Genomic DNA, 13,786 nt, shown 5'->3' with positions numbered 1-13,786 from the left:
AAAAAAAAAAACAGTACTTGGATGCCTGCATGGCTGTAGTTTATCAAACTAAATGTTCTTTTTATCATCATCACTGTGTGGAGTTATGTCACAGTGGGCTCCTGCTGTCATTTTGTGTCACTTTCTCTAACATGACACAGGCGACCACTGGTACTTATCCAGGACAAGTGCCCTTCAAATAAAATATCCCTCTGCCAGTTTTCAACATGCAGAGCCGTCAGGCTCAGCTGCTACAGCATCTGACCTCTCAGACTGGCTGCTCTCCACCACACATTACGCTTGTATAATGAGGACTAAAAAAGAATACTGACTCAAGCTTTAAAGGTTAGATTTATAGTCGATCAGAACTGATGTCATGTCTGCGTCTCTTTTTTTTAAACCCAATTGAAACCTCTTTGAAAAATGCTCCAGGAGCGCTTTATTTATTGATTGGTTTGTATGCGTATGTGCGTGTGAGGAGCACAGTAATCGATGGAACATCTCCCAAACCATCCACAACCTGACATTTGAGGGGTACAAAAGCAAACACGTAATTACTTGACACAAATGGAAAAAAAATATATGAAAAAACACAAATATCTACAGCCAGAAGAAATTCCTTTTATATAATTCTCTGTTGACTAAATATCCGACTGGAATGATCCCTTCAGCTATTTTCAGTCTGTTCTTTTTTCCTATTTTAATATTACCCCAGACTTTCACATGACATAGTTAATTTCATTTGCTTCACCTTTGGATAAAAGGGGGGGAAAAAAGCCTTTCGTTTCCAGTGCTTGTTCAGTGTGACCACTTTAGGCCAGGCCTGTGTAGGCAGTTGCGTGTTCTGGGCTGCTGCTTTATTAATATAATTGCATGGGTAATGTGCCTACAGTAAATTTGGACCTGTGTCTTCTGATCTTTTTTTCCTCTTTAAAAAAAAATATCAAAGCCCACTCGTATGTCACGTTTGGTAGGGAACTTTATTTTTTATGCTAAGCCTTACTTGTTGGGACAAATAGCTTATTTTGTGCTAATAACCAAATAACCAAATGATGCTAGGCTTTAGAGCTGGTATATCTGAAGTAGGACAGACATGTCTAGTGTGAGATAAACTGCAATACGTTTGAAGTCAGAAGTACAAAAAAGAAACTGACTGTGCACAAGTAGACTCTTCTGGGTCTTACTGTTTTCCTTCTCACTGTGTGCTGCAACTTTCCAAAGTTGAGCTTTTGTGTCGCACCTTGATCATGCCACTTTTTGAGCACTAGTAAGATAGAGCCATCAATAATTGATTCACCAGAACAAAATCTGTGGGTTCTTCAAGAAGTGGCTTATGTCTGCAGTCACTATTTTATTAGGCATTTGAAGACAACAACAAAAAAAGATTGTTTCAAACTCCAACACCTCTTGCCACTCTCTCTTCCTTTGAAGTTAAGGGGAAAAGAAAGATATTTTGAATAGAACTGACAGGTCCAAGCGCAGCAGTTTATCTTTAAAAGATGTCACTTGCACAGCACTGAGTGGAATTCACAATGTAACCTCAAAATCTCACAATGACTATTGTGTGAAACGTTTTTTCCAGTTCGGTACTTAGTTACCATTTACAGCAACTCTGTACTTTTCTAGACTTTAAAAAATGGCGGTGCAATCCCATGCCATCTCCTTCGTACAAGGTCTAGGAAATGTGTGATTATACCCATTTTGGGAATGGAGCAGGTGATTGATGGACATTGTGTCCTGTCTCCTGCTGTATCCAAGGAGCAGCATAGACGTTATAAAGACTGAAGCCAGTGCAGATGTGCCTTAAAGATGCTGTCTTTTAACTGACCAGCAGATGGTGGTTGTGGTTGTATAGAAATCTATAAGAAAATATCCCTTGGTTATTTTGCTGTGTGACGTCAGCAACCATGTCCTGATGATTTTATTGGATTAATCACTAGTTTCAGATCAGACGGGAGAAAAAAAACGCTAATTATGGTCATTACTAGAGCCAAAAAAGAGAATTATGCAGATTGTCCAACTCCTAGATCAGAAGTGATTCACCAGTGAGGCTGTGGTATTAAAGTTACATTGACCCCCTCGTATCCTGTTTCAAAACAAAGATAGCAAAGGTGAAAACAACAGTTCACTAACCACCAGGCGACAATATGGCAGCTGCTAAGTCAATGTGTAGCACACTTTCCTAAAAACAAACTGACTCTTTCTAGGTCAGATAATACATCTCATATGGACACGTTCCTGCTGTGTACTACATGTAAGAAAGGGCAGCTTCAGATAATGTCCCAATCTGATTCCCCCAACATTGTCTGGAGTCCATTTGTGAAAACGTCTATGGAAATTTATTCAAGGCAAAAAGGCATGCATTTGCACTAATGGCAACCATGTGCTTTATGAAATGCCCTATGACGAACAGTCGGACCTAATCCTTTAACTTCTCCCGAGGGGATCGCATTCATTTTACATGATTCATGTACAAGAGGTAGATACTGTGACAAGGAATCACTCCAACTCTGTGGAAACAGGCATGTAGAAAATAAGATATGGTGGCACGTAGCTGAAGCTTTTAGCCACCGGGCTGTGGATCACATATGTAGAAGACAGAAGGACAAGTGACGAAAAAGAGGTCCAGCCAAAAATGAGGACTGTTAAGGTCAGGAGGGGTGCAAGCAGAAAGGAAGTGGTTAAAAATGAAGAGAAAAATAAAAGAAGTGGGGAGAAGCCCATCCAACCTCCTCTGCTATTGGATGTGATTTTTCTTTCCTCTAAGGAGAAGAAGAATGAACGTCCCTCCTCATTACTGTAAAAGTGGGACAGCAGGGGGTGTATGCCCGATGACAGTGCAATCACTGTCACATACTTGATCTTAGTTTATTAACTTAGCAAGGCGAGACACTTCTCCTCTGTGGAATGCGGACAGTTTGCTGTCCTATGGATGAAGTGAAGCATACTGCAAAAGACTTGGGGTCACTTAGTAATGCCAGAGGCACAACCGGAGGGGAAGCGTTCAATGCAATGGGGAAAATGGGATTTTCTACATGCTGAATATATTTATAATAACAACTAGAATCTTAGATTCAAAGTATTCTCTCAGCAATCAGGTTATTGTCCAGTGAGAGTTCAGCAGGTCCGGCATCCAGATTAGGAACCTAAACTTTATCTTTTACATTCTGTACATCAAAATTATTCAGTTTAGAAATATATTGTTTTGATCATAATCAGAATTTTTTTTTTAATCAAGAAGGGAGTTGTCGGACTCAAACTGACATATGCATAATTAGAAAGCAATCACAGCAGCTCTGTTAATTAAAGCAGACTGTCAGGTTAGATATAATAAGATGGGATTAGATGAAACTCTTTGTCCTCTGAGGACTTTCCCATAGCTCAATTAACTCTGCAAATAACCTGAATAAAATACGAGCGTATTGCAATATTCATTTTCTGCACGGTAAGGGATACTGTATGAATTATGCAACAAGAAAGAGGAGCGGCTCATATGCATGTTTATGTTTACAGTGTGATTCACAGAGAAGAAGTTCTGTGGATGTAACCTGGCAAGGGTTTGGACTGCCATCTACCCACCACTGCTCTCCAATTTGTTTCTTCCTCTCGCCGGCAGAGGAGAGCTCCTTTAACCTTCTCTGCCTGTAACTGAAATGAGAAATTTAGTAGCTCACCCTGGGAAACGAGCTCATTAAAACATATTGGGGTTCAAATCCTACTTTTTTAGTATCCAGGACATGAATATGCACTATTCAAATATATCATCTGTCTCATTGAACTCTCAAAGAGCATCAGTTCTTAACCCACCCAGAATGTATGAGATATGACAATGCTAAAGATTTTCTTGTGTCAGTGTTGGGATCTTGAGGACATTTTAATATTTGTACACTTTTTTATGGAGGAATGCTAATGCTGTCATGTTACATTACCTTAAGCAAAAACCTCTTGGTTTCACTTGACACAGTTATCAAGATATCCCGAACTCGGGTTAAATATTTATTTATTCATTTTTGCTGCAAGATCTTTCCTGTTTTACCCTCAGACGTTATCGGCTGCATTATTAGAAAGAAAGAAACCTCATGTGTGCAGGGTTAATTATATAATCTTTAACTGCCTGTTGTCTCACATTCTCCCTCATGATGCAAAAAAATAAATTGTTGTGGCTGTCTTTAAGAAAAATGCCAGATGCTGCCAGTCACTGCACTGTGACAGCAATGCTTTCGTGTACATTTTGTCCTGTTCACACGAATTAGCGTGCATGGTTTAATCACTTGGGAGATTGATTATGTGCCTGTCAGATGTCTTGAAGATTGACACCGCAATTCAAGTCTCTTAAACCCATGTGAGGTCCTTTACCGAATAGCGGTTTGGAGGAAGTTTGTATATTTCCTTGCCTACACACAGGAGGGCAAACACAAAAGAGCACTGCTCGCTGCAGCTTATTTGTCACCCTGATGATAATCTATAATAGCCAGGTTGCCTGCTTGTGTGGGCTGAACTCAGCTGGCTACAGCCTGGGGACTCTGGTTGCCATGCATTTTTGGCAAACAATGAGACAGAAAATAAGCAAAAAAAAAGCGAATGAGAGAGAGGAACTTGAGATTAGGCAAGATTTATACAGATGCAGGATAATTTCTGATGACATTGCTCTTACTAACACAGTTCCACATCATTATGTTTGTCTGCCGGCAGACTGTCAGCGTGGCACTGTGCCACAAATATTGACCGTCGGTTGTGCCTGTGGTTCGATTACTAAAATCTGTCGTCTGATTTGCCTACCAGCTTCTGGTGCTTTGAGTTAGCCGAGTAATTTTTTAAAACATCCTTAAGTATATTATTTGGATAAAAAGAAGAGGAAAAAAAGATGAGAGGCAAAATTTAAGCTACATAAAAATGCTAAATAAACAGTTTAAAGACCCAGTGTTATAAGCTGGTATCAAGCATCCTTTTCAATTAAACTTAATGGGTCACAGTTGGAATAAGGACTTTAAAAAGCAATATTTTGGTAAGCTGGTCCTTGTTTACCTTGTATTTCTTGCTCTACTAGCATGCTAGCATGGTATCCTTTTAAAGGGGACTGCTGCTGATTTTTTAACATCAAAGTCTGTTTACAGGTTTTGGGAAGTACCACTGCACATTCAAATTCAAATTCAAATTCAAATTTTATTTGTCACACACACACAACCATACACAGTATGACATGGGGGGTGAAATGCTTGTAGCTGCGCAATGCCCGACCATTAAATGACAGAAAAAAGATTTACAGTATTTACAATTTACTACAAAATTTACAAATTAGCTTAGGAATTTACAGTAAAAATAAAAATAAATAAAAATGTGCAAACAGCAGAGAGAGATTATAAAGATTATAAATTATAGGAAATTATAGGAAATGTGTGGTGGTGCGTGTGGTGATGTGATGTGTGTGAGAGTCCAGTCTTATAGTGATGTGTGTGGGAGAGTCCAGTCCTACACCTGGTTCAGGGCCCGAATAGCCTGGGGGAAGAAGCTCCTCCTCATTCTCTCTGTTTTGGCCTTAAGGGAGCGGAAGCGCTTCCCAGACCTCAACAGTGAGAAGAGTCCATTGTTGGGATGGGAGAGGTCCATCATAATCTTCCTAGCTTTGGACTTGCACCGCTTGGTGTAGATGGACAGCAGGTCAGGGAGCTCTGATTGAATGATGTGTTCGGCTGAGCGCACCACTCTTTGCAGATCTCGTCTGTCCTGCTTGGTGCAGTTCCCAAACCAGGTGCAGATGTTTGCCGTCAGGACGCTCTCGATGGTGCAGCAGTAGAAGTTCTTGAGCACCTTCAGTGGCAGATGGAAGTCTCTAAGTCTTCTGAGGAAGAAGAGACGCTGACGGGCTTTCTTAACCTGGGTGTTGATGTGGCAGGACCATGACATGTTATATAAAGTAAAATCTTACTGGCTCCAGGGGATCCCTGTGAAGTCTAATAAACAAGCTTGAGCTCAAGATATGTTTGAAAATGAAATAATAATAAAAAAAAGTGGTGTGAAATTGGTTTCCCAGATCTAAGTAGAATTTCAAGGTAACATTACCTGGGACAAGCCAAGAAAATTAATTTAAGTAGTTTAACTATATAGTGAGTAATGTAGGAAGAGATTTAAGAATGAAAATTAATGGAAAAAGTGTAAAAGCCCAGCTCTATAAGAGCTGTTATGCTGTGTATTATGTACATTAAAGGAGAATACACAACATTTTCAAGGAATTAAATTTATTACATTTATAATAACACACAGACAACAAATGAAATCAGAGAATTTACACGTTTTTTCTTATCAATTCTTATCAACAACAACTGTAACGTGATTGGGTATCATGTCAAAGCATAAATGGACATCAATTATGCTTTATGGATCATTGTCCTGTTTCATGACCCAGTTAGTTAGTATGTGGTGTTTGTGCTTATGTGTGTGTTTGGCTTTCTTTAAACATGGTACTCTGTATTAGGGCGATATATCACGTTTTTTAAAAATATCGATATATTTTCATATGAGATATAAGATGTGACAATATTGTTTATATCGATATAGTATATGCTACGTTATAATTATACTTGTGGAGCCGCAAGTTTGCCTCTCTTTCGTCCACTTTTGTCTCTACTCAACGTTACTCGGCCTCGCCGCTCCTTCACTGAACACAACTCCCCGTCCCCCATAGCTTCACCTGCAGGCAACGACACACGCCAAATCTCTATTAACGAGCTACCGCGGAGCGCCCCGTGCGTGGGGCTGGACGGCGTCAATGTGTTAGCGAGCTAACCGCGCTAACGAGGGGCTGCATGGCCTAAAATCCTTTCATTTTCTCAAAAATCGACAGTGCACCTTATGTATGAATTCTGGTTGTGCTTACTGACCGCGAACCGATTTTATGTGGTACACTGCGCTCAGCAATCTGTCAAAAAATGTTTTAGTATGACTCTGGTAAAGCTAGAGCTGCACCACTTGATGGATTGTCGGAGCATTACGGCTTCATAGTGATGTGTCGGTCGCGAACGAAACGGCTCTTAGAGCCGGATCTTTGAAGTGAACAACGCGAGCCGGATATTTGAATTGAACAACATGGTTTGTTTTTTTAATACTTTATCTCACCCTCTCTTTCGCCCTTTTTTTCAGCTTCACTCCGCACGTGAGCCTTGTGCTTGCGCTGAGAAGAGGGGGAAGGGGCGGTAGTTAAACTCGCAGTAGCACAGGAACAGAGGGAAAGAGATCCAGGGACAACAACCATTAGAAAGGTATAGTAATCATCCAAAACTATTTTCAGTTGCAGATGATAAAGGATTCAGAAATCATGCAGGCCCATATGACAAAGAATGTTCATCTTCTTTTTGTTTTCATATTTTAATTTATATTTAATTGTGTTGTGGTTTGCAGTGTTTTGTATTGTTTCACTTTAAATTTGTTTAAAAGGAAAAAGCTGAAAATTTAAATAGTTAAAAGTTTAAAATGTAAATAGTTGGTTTTTGTATTATATGATTTATTTATTACATTTTATGTGGAGTGAATAAATAAAAGTATATTTACGGTGGCCCCGAGAGACAAAGCACGTACAAATTCCAAAACACGTACAAAACACAACAGAAGTGCTCCAGGATGCTAGGGGCAGTGTTGAGCTTTTGTTACCTAGTGGCTACACAAGCCAGGAAGTACCAACGACCGGATTTGGTGTGTGGTAGTAACAGGTAAATGTACTTTTTTTTTTAAATTATTTGAATATATATGAGTGCCTGTGTATAAATACACAAACAATACACATATTGTTTGCTTTCAATTGTGTAATTTAAGTGATCTAGGGTAGCTGTTTTGGAAGTTCAGTTACACTAGAATTGTGTTTTGGAGTAGGTACGTGCTTTGACTCTAGGGGCCACCGTATATATTTATATATAAACATATATAAATAAAACCACATTGTTTTTACATTATTAATTTATTTTGTGCATAATTTCATATTGTTGTTAATAATAAATTAATCAAAGCAACAAAACAACCCGAAGAGCCGGTTGGGAGCCGAAAGAGCCGGTTCTCTAAAAAGAGCCGGAAATCCCATCACTAGTGCACAAAAACAACATTGTTTTTTATTATTTAATAAATGCTGATAATTTATTTTTGAGTAATTTCTTCATGTACATCTACGCTGTATGTTAATAAAAGTGCCTGTGTGACATCTGGGACACAGCTTTGACTAAGAACTCTCTTTTTGTTCTTACTTTATGGCTTAAAAAAAAATATCGAGATATATATCGTATATCGCCATCCAGCTAAAAAAAATATAGAGATATGAATTTTGGGTCATATCGCCCAGCCCTACTCTGTATTATGGCCAAACATCATCTTTATCTTATATGTCCAAAGGACATATAAGAAGTTCCAGAAGTACTACTGTTTAAATGCATTTTTGCAAACCTAAGCTATGCTGCCATGCTTGTTTTAGAGAGGGGACGCTTTCTCCTAGCAACTCAACTTTGAATCAAGCCATAGTAGTTCAGTCTTTTTCTAATTGTACTGTCAGGAACATTAACGTTTAACATGCTAAGTGAGGCCTCTAGAGTCTGAGCTGTAGCTCTTGGTTTTCTGCATTTTCTCTGAGCATTGCCTACTCTGACCTTGGAGTGGATTCCCTAGGACGTCCACTCCTGGGAAGATTTGGAACTGTGTGTAATGTCTTCCACTTGTGAATAATCTTTCTCACTCTGGAATGATGGACTTTGAAGTGTTTGGCCTTATAAACCTTCTCAGATTGATGAGCATTAACAATTGCAAAAGTACATTTTTGACTTTATGCCTTGGCCTTGTGTTAACACACACCTCCAGACTGCCCAAACTACTTCTTTTATCAAGGTGGTCACACTTGCTGACAATCAATTAATCTTAATTAAGTGGATTTGATTAGCAGTTCCTGTCTGCTGCTTACCCACTTAATTCGTTTGGAAACATGACTGTGGCTATGACTGCAGAGAGCAATGAGCAGATGTTCTTTTTCACATGACTGTAGCTCACTTTTTTGTTTTTCAACAGAAGATTGTGGTTTCCTTGCAATTAGCCTAGCACTAAGAAACTCCTAAAGCTAACCTGTGTGGGCTGCCCTTCACTGCCTTTTAAACAAAGTTCTATTTGTCTAACCATAACAGTGCGGTACCGTGAAACAGTAACATACTGTACAAGCTACTAGCAAGCCAAAAAAGAATGCTCCATTGTTTTCTAAACGTAGTGCAGTGCTCTTTTTCTTTGCAAGAGGATGCATTCAATCTATTTTAGGCCTCACAGATACAACTGTTATTGTTTATAAGAAAAGTCCATGGGGTATCTTGGAGTTGAATGCTTAATACACCTGACTGGCACCCTGTGGACCAGCCATTACAAACTCACGCTGTGCAACGAAGCATTGTTCAAATCCACAGAGGTTTAAATGTAGTCAAGATCTCAAAGTTTCCAAAGATCCCAAATATTCCAGATTGGTGTAGAAGGATCTGCAAGAGCATTTCCTGTCATGACTACTATATCTCCCACATTTCCACCCACCAGACTCTGCCACCTCAACTCTTCCCACATTCAAGTCAACTTCTGGGTATTTATATCTATTATTAAGGCTTTTCTCTCAGCCAGATTGGTGCTTACACGCCCTTGTGTTAGTTTCCTGCTTCCTGATTGATATTCCAATGTCGAATTGTTCCCCTTCTTTTCTGTTACCTGCCTGACTGCCATCTGCTGAGAGATTATTTTTTATCATCAATACATCACCTGAATTGTTTCCTATCTGCCTGGTTTAGTCAGCACCAACTGTGACATTTCCAGTTGCATAAAAGATGCAGTTTTAACATAATGGAGTCTGAGGTTTGAATATTCCACTTAATGTAAAAATCATATAGCTTCAATCACAAGCTGGACTGAGCTGATATGGATGATTGTATGGGAAAAGGTTTTTCCATCTTCTGTACTGCAATAGTCCAAGGAAACAACACACACTCGTCTATTTGAAATCTTTACTGCATGGCATGCAGCAACATCATCGTAGCAATTAGTGCCAAGTACAATAGGTAACCTGTCAATCAGACATCCCTCGGTACATCTACATTCTTGATTTTTATTGAAGTTTGAGTAGGAGTTGCTCTTTTCTTTGTTCTTTTTTGTCGTGGCTTCTCATGCTAATCACCCACTTCGACTGCTGATAGCAGAAATGGAAAACAAATTTATGCCGAGAGATGCCAGGAAAGCCAAACAATGGCAGCCGGTGTGTCGTCTGTAATCAAATATAAGCAAATGTAAAACTCACAGAGTGCAAAAATATTCACTAATTTGTTTCCTTTTTATTTTTAGTCTAGGGAAATGTGATAATTTTACTGTAGTTTTGCATTAGCAAGGAGCAATGCACTGATCCTAAATGGATAACATTTGTTTACTTTCCCCCTCTTATGATTACAGTCTTGCGAAAGGACGTGGCTCAAATAGCGTCGCCTGCTTTCCATAGTCTCCTGCAGTTTTCCCCTCTGCCTCCTCCTCGCTACAGGTCACGCAGCATCCTGCCAATGTTTGAGGACACAGGCTTTTGTCGAAATTTGTAGATGTAAACAACTCAATAGGCTGACAAGAACCCGGCCCTCTACAATAACAGTGTTCTGTTCCCCCACGGCTCTATTTCCTTTCATGCTTGTATCCTAAGAGTGTGGCTGCTCATAGCAAAAGGAACAACAGAAAAGAGGGAGAGAGAGAGAGAGAGAGAGAATTAGCTTCCAGCACTGGTGCCACACTTCCCTGAACTTCAAAAGGCTGTGAGGGAAAGTTTCCCACATCTTGATGCTGCATTCACCTCTGTGGCACAATCAGGAAGGCTATATCTATCTCCATCTTCAGCTACTCCTTGAGACGGACCTGGAATATATAAGATTTTCTCTAGGTAATGAGTCAAGTAAGACTTTTACTGACCTGCTTCCACACGGCTTAAATAAAAAATCACAATAGTACACACTGTAACAAATACAGTACTGTGCAAAAGGCTAGCTTACTACCTATGACTGGCTATAAAATGACTATTAATAAACACTATTCTGCTCCAAAAATCTAATTGGGTTCATAGAGTACAGCGCAACGATATTGAATCACTTCTTATTTCTTTATATTTTGCTTCCAGGGAGCCAGACTTTGCTGTATCTTTTTTTTCTTTTTCAAGTGGTCTTAAGTAATAGTTCACCAGGCTTTCTGAAGGTCTTTCAGGTCTTGCTCATTTTCAATCGAGTCCTTGTACCTTATATTGTATCATAGATTAAATAAACCAAAATAAACATTCCTTTAAAAATCTACTTACCACTGACCTATGAATCATTCAAGCTTAATTACATATCCAACTGAAAGGAAGAAACAGTGTCTTTATGTGACAGATAACTTAGTAAAGAAATATAATAAACTGTATCTTTAGACGCTTTGTCTGCAGATTCAAGTAAGGAAATGGGAACAAAGATAAAACAGTTAAACAAGCATGCAACAAGCTTGCACCAACAAGGCGATTCCCAAAGAGCTATTAGACAGAAACGTGGTATGTCCTAACATGGTGTGCACTGGGTCCAGCAGATGAACGGTATCTGAAAGTCATGTCCATGCATTGTGACTCATCCCACGCGATCCTACTAAAACTAAAACAATAAACTACTGAATCAAAAAGGAGGGTTAACACTGAAATGGCTTACATGTGAAATGTAACTAAGAAAAAATAATAAATGGAGGAAAACTCAAACTACACATTTTCATAATTTTTTTGTTAAGCTCTTTATTTGATGACAACTTTTTCAAAACCTCTTTTTTTTATTTTGGAATTCAAATCATATTTTACTTTAAATGACAAAAGAACATTTCAGTATAATTTTATCATGTCTCAGCATCCACTGACCGAACTCTATGATTTTACGTGGCCTACTACTTCATGACTAAGTTGCTGTTGTTTCTAATCCCTTCCATTTTGTTTTGATACCATTTACAGTTGACTGTGGAATATTTGGTAGCGCGGAACCTATCACGGTACGACACTGGAATTCACTGAGCTCCTGAGAGCGATCCATTCTTTCACAGACATTTGTAGGAACAATCATCATGCTTAGGTGCTTGATTTTATACATCTGTGGCCACAGAAGTGATTCGACACCTGAATTCAATGATTTGGATGGGTGATTGAATACTTTGGCAGTCTAGTACATATTGCATTGAGTTATAATACATGTCGAACTTTTTCATATTCTGGACCTTTGTTTGAGGAAATGTTCTTGCTTGAAACCTGCTTCATTTCAATTGAATAGCCCTGTTTTAGACTTGTACAAGGTGTTTGCATTACAAGTGCTCCATACACCGCACAATAACAGGAACACTGGTTTCATTAACATTTGAACAACAACTATCATTACCGGACTCTCAGTCATGGTGGCCTGTTAATGGCTAAATATTTATGCTGTATGTATCCACAAAAATCTAATTATAAATACAGCACAACTGAAATAATGATCAAAACACTGTTAGATTATGGATTCTAGAGGTGTTTTGTACTCATTATTAAATGAGATGAATTCACAGCTATAATCCTCATTATGAAGTCAATATAAGTAAGTACATTTGCAACATGTATATATTATTTATTTAAACAAATGGCATTATTCACACTTACCGCGTGACTAATATGACATTTTTCTCATCTCCTTCTTGCATGATTAAAATTAGTCTTAGTTGGCGCAGGATGTGACTGCACTGGCACAAGGGGTTGCACAGTTAGTCACCCACAGGCCGAGCTGATTGGAACTCCTAATCAAAAGATACAATTGAGTGCGAATGATGAAACGAAAATCGAGATGTCTGCTCTCTCTGATATTTGCATTTCTCCATTTAAGTCTTCCTCCCTGAGACACCGTCACCTCATTCAAGCTCCACAGCTTCTCAGAAATGCAGTTCATTTTAAAAGTGATGTATGATTAGCCTTGCCAGCCACAATCCTAATTGAAATACTTTTTTTTTTTTTGCTATGCGGGTGGGGGCGTAGTGTTGGGGAGATGCACAGCTGTGCCTGTCTCTATTGGTCGGAATCAGTTGTTCGTGCCCATTCCGGTCTGCAGACTAATGATTTTTTGCAGTGCTCGGAATTGCTGATAATGCGTGTGAATGGAAATTTTGACAGAGAGCATGTTGTATTTCCATGCAAAGGGAGCCGTAGTTTGTTTTTAGTTCAGTGGCGAGCCAAACTAGATTGAGTTCATTTGCACCTCAATGCTGCTGCTGAGCTACAGCATGCCCTCCTGTTTACCTATTTGATAGGACTGTGGTGTTTGGTACTGCATTGAGAGCTGAAAGCAGACTGCACATTGTGGGTTGCGCAGACTGTGGCACTGCTGCACTCCTGACTCAGAGTTCAGTAACTTTCCGCGTAATGGCAAAGTGTGCAAAAAGCCCAAAGCCCTCTCTCCCTTCGGAGTGGCAGTACAAGGCACCCATCCTTTCCTGTAACGAGAGATTTGTCTCCCGCGCTACACAAGTGGAATCAGAAGCTTGTGTGGTTGCTTCGGGTCTGTTTTTGCAGAGTTCAGCACAGTGAGTGATGTATTGCCTCAGCAACGAAAGCAAATTATTGAACCCAGTTTGTGTTTTTCCTATTGTAAGGGGGCGGGGAGTAATGGGTAATAATATATGTATATGTATATGTATATATTTTTAAAAAGCATCATTGAAGCCCCAGGTGTACAAACTTGTTGCAGAAGTGGTTGTGAGCATGCAGAAGTGACACCCATTTAAATATGATTTGCAAATGATTTTTTTTTGT

General features: G+C 39.2%; 1 long non-coding RNA gene across 4 annotated transcripts in view; it reads right to left on the bottom strand.

Annotated features, from left to right (window-relative positions):
• Positions 1-13,786, bottom strand: part of LOC146492057 (uncharacterized) — an 89,886-nt gene that overhangs the window by 37,371 nt on the left and 38,729 nt on the right. Inside the window, exons 5-6 of one of the 4 annotated variants that reach the window (XR_014872259.1) lie at positions 5,876-10,866; positions 4-5,109 (exon numbers count right to left, since the gene is read on the bottom strand). The exons of 2 other annotated variants lie outside the window; for them this stretch is intronic. This is a non-coding gene — a long non-coding RNA (uncharacterized LOC146492057). Of the gene's footprint in view, positions 1-3; positions 10,867-13,786 lie in introns of those variants that run through there. One more of the 4 variants, XR_014872258.1, reaches the window with a different exon arrangement.

The sequence above is a fragment of the Neolamprologus multifasciatus genome, chromosome 23 (genome assembly GCF_963576455.1).
Source record: "Neolamprologus multifasciatus chromosome 23, fNeoMul1.2, whole genome shotgun sequence".
In the NCBI taxonomy this organism is placed as follows: Eukaryota; Metazoa; Chordata; class Actinopteri; order Cichliformes; family Cichlidae; genus Neolamprologus; species Neolamprologus multifasciatus.
The sequence above is the reverse complement of the archived record's forward strand: the minus strand, read 5'-3'. Positions and strand labels throughout refer to the sequence as shown.